Here is a 3,490-nt window from a genome sequence, read left to right as displayed (position 1 = left end):
ACGTTAGTTACTAAATCAGGGAGCAACCATCTACAACCACCTCAAAAAAATCAACAACCACCTACTGTTTGATACAGTCTTACAACACAGACGCCATGTTGGATCAACAACTGACCGCGTGGTTTATTCTGATTGGTTAACAAACAATAACTGAATAATCGAACAACTAGAGATCCTGAGCCAGCGGTATCGCCATACATAATTGCCATACATAACATCCCCCTCCCCTTCACATCTTTAAAACTAAAAAGAGAACTGTAAATAAAAGAAAAAGGATAAAATAAAATAATAATAATCTCAGCATTAATTCATCTGTGTCTGTCATTGTTCATGCTTCATAAAGTGTCCCTTGTAACATAACAACTAGTTACAGGTCTAGTCTGACTGGTTTCCTGACTTGTCTTCCACTTCTAGTCTTATAGAAGGGTGGGTCTTTAGCTTCCGCGATGTCCGCTGGAGGTGGCACACCACCTGCTGGCATTTCCTCAGCAGGTGAGGGATTTAAGTGGTATTCCTGTGCAGTGGGGTCCACTTGTGGGCTTGCTGGGGACGTGGGAGCCGCATGTGTCTTGTCAGGCTCTGGTTCTGTCTGCCGAGCGATGTTTCCATGGCGTTTACAGTATTCCATATGAGACTTGGCTGAGTCGTTTCTTAGAGCCACTCTGTTACGCCTGATTCTTCGGCCGCTCACCTCTACCACGTATGATCTGGGCAAGGCATGTTTCTGGACTACGGTAGCCGCTCTCCACTCCTTTGACCCTGGCTCAGGTCTTACTCTGACATGATCGCCTGCTCTGAGTGGTGGTAGCTCTTTGGTTCCTTGGCGGTCATGGTAGTACTTCTGCTTGTCCTTGCCATGCTTCATTCTTGCTCTTATCTTCCAGGCTCCAATAGACCACGTGCTATTGGGAGTGTCGTTCGAAGCCTGCGACCCATAGAGAGCTGTGACGGGGACAAGTCAATTGCTGGGAGTGGGGATGCCCTGTACTCTAGTAGCGCTTTTCTCTTGTCGTTGTTCTTTCTCCATATAGATTTCACTGTTTTGACTGCGGCTTCAGCCTCCCCATTTGCTTTGGGGTGCTTCGGGCTTACTAGGACATGTTCAAAGGTGTAGCTTTTAGCAAATGTCTCAAATTCTCTACTTGTGTACTGGCTACCACAGTCAGTGACGAGTTTTGCTGGGATGCCGTGTCGACTGAAATGCTCTTTCAGGACTTGAATGGTCTCCAGGGATGTCAGATCCTTCAGTTTGGTCACCTCAATAAACTTGGAGAAGTAATCAACTAGCAACAGGTAATGTTCACCTTCAAAGGCGAAAATGTCTGAAGCGGCTCTTTCCCAAGGCAGGTCCGGAACAGGGCTCGGCATCAGAGGCTCTTTCTGTTGTGCAGGGGCATAATCATGGCACGTGGTACAATCCTTGAGTTTGTCTTCTATCTGCCCACTCATGCCGGGCCAGTAAAGAGCTTCCCTGGCTCTTTGCTTACACTTTACGATTCCCAGATGTGTTCCATGTATGATTTCCAGCATGGCTGGCCTCATAGACGGGGGGACTACGATTCTCATTCCTCGGTAGATTACTCCATCTAGCACGTGTGTCCCAGTATTGGCGGATGCTGTGTGGGACTTGTTGCTTTGTGTCTGGCCAGCCGGCTTGGATCATAGCATACAATTCATGAAGCTCATTTGCTGTGTTTTGTTGGAGTTCTGCATACTTTGGCTCAGACACGGAGATTCTTTCCAACATGTTTACTTGTATCTCCTCTTCTTCCGGTGGAACCTCATTTAGACTTGCTCGGCTGAGAGTGTCTGCGAGGACTTGCTTCTTCCCTGGCAGGTATTCTACGCTTAGATCATAGCCACTCACTCTCAGCATCATTGCCTGCAATCTTAATGGTGCTGTTGTCAGGGGCTTGCGCAGTATCATTTCCAGGGGTTTGTGGTCAGTCTGGACCAGGGTTGTTTTCCCCAGAATGTACTCTCTGAACTTCTGTGTACTGAACACAATGGCCAGCATTTCTTTCTCTATTGGCGCCCAGTTGAGCTCTGATGGTCGAAGTTTTCGGGATGCGTAGGCTATTGGCCTTCCCTCTTGCAGTAGGACCGCACCCACAGCGCTGTTGCTGGCATCACATTGTATGGTCACATCTTTTCTGACATCATAGTAGGCTAACAGAGGAGCTTCACAGCACATATCCTTGAGCTTCTGGAACGCAGCTGCTTGTGGCTTGTCCCAGTGGAAGAGTACATCTTTCCTTGTCAGCTCCCGCAGTGGTGTTTCAACTTCAGCTAGCATTGGGAGGAACTTGGCTAGGTACTGGATAGATCCCAGGAACCGACGCACATCTTCTTTTGTTTCGGGGGGTGGCATGTCCTTCATAGCTCTTACTTTCTCCGGATCTGGTTTAAGGCCTTCTGCTGAGATGATGTGGCCCACATATGGAACTTGTTGTTTTCGCACTTTGACCTTCTTGAAGTTCAGCTTAAGGTTGTAGGTTCTGGCACGGTGGAGAACTTCATTTAGGACTGAGTCGTGGTGGGCAATGTCACGTCCTGCAATCAGTATGTCATCCATGATGGCATATGCGTGATCAATATCCTCCAACATTTCATCCATGGCCCTTTGGTACAGCTCTGGAGCTGATTTGATTCCAAATGGTAGTTTTAACCATCTGTATCTGCCTATTGGGGTGTTCATTGTTGTCAGTAGACTAGACTCGTAGTCTAGTTTCATCTGGAGATACCCACTCTTCGCATCAAGGACTGTAAACACTTTTGCCTCAGGTATCTTGGCTGCAATTTCTTCTACAGTGGGGATTGGATAATGCTCCCGCTTTACTGCTTTATTGAGATCACCCGGGTCAAGGCAGATCCTGATCTTTTCACCTCGACTTGAAACTACCATAGAGTTAACCCAGTCAGTGGGCTGTGAAACTTTGGCTAAGTGTCCTTCCTTTTCCATTTCCTTAAGCTTCGCTGTGATCTTGGGAAGGAGTGCTGCAGGTTGTCTACGAGGTCCATGCACTACTGGTGTTGCTTTGGGGTCAATCTTGATGGAGTAAGTTCCAGGCATGGCTCCTGATGCACTTAGTAAATCTGGATACTGGTTGAGTAGCTCCTTTAAGCTTGGATCTACATGTTCCTGTAGATTATGTACCCGCTGAACCAGGTTGAGGGCCTGACAAACTTCACCTGACAATATTGGCTTCTGCTCACTATCTATGACATAGAAGTTCACATTTAACTCCCTGTCCTTAAATCTTACGGGAAGAGTGACGTAGCCCTTTGGTGTGATTCGGTGTTGGCTGTATGACACCAGGGTCTTCTTGGTTTGTTTGATCAGGGCCCTGGGTGCTACTTGCTTGAGATGAGTAGTGTTGATAACACTTGCATAGGCACCAGTGTCGAGTTGACAGTGCAGAGTACTGTTACCCACTTCTACCACCGCCCACCATTCATCACTTTCACTGGTTTTTGTTTTGTCACGGAT

General features: G+C 47.4%; 1 pseudogene; it reads right to left on the bottom strand.

Annotated features, from left to right (window-relative positions):
• Positions 1-367: 367 nt before the first annotated feature.
• Positions 368-936, bottom strand: LOC138030143 (uncharacterized; annotated as a pseudogene).
• Positions 937-3,490: the final 2,554 nt, after the last annotated feature.

The sequence above is a fragment of the Montipora capricornis genome, chromosome 13 (assembly GCF_036669925.1).
Source record: "Montipora capricornis isolate CH-2021 chromosome 13, ASM3666992v2, whole genome shotgun sequence".
Taxonomy (NCBI): domain Eukaryota; kingdom Metazoa; phylum Cnidaria; class Anthozoa; order Scleractinia; family Acroporidae; genus Montipora; species Montipora capricornis.
The sequence above is the reverse complement of the archived record's forward strand: the minus strand, read 5'-3'. Positions and strand labels throughout refer to the sequence as shown.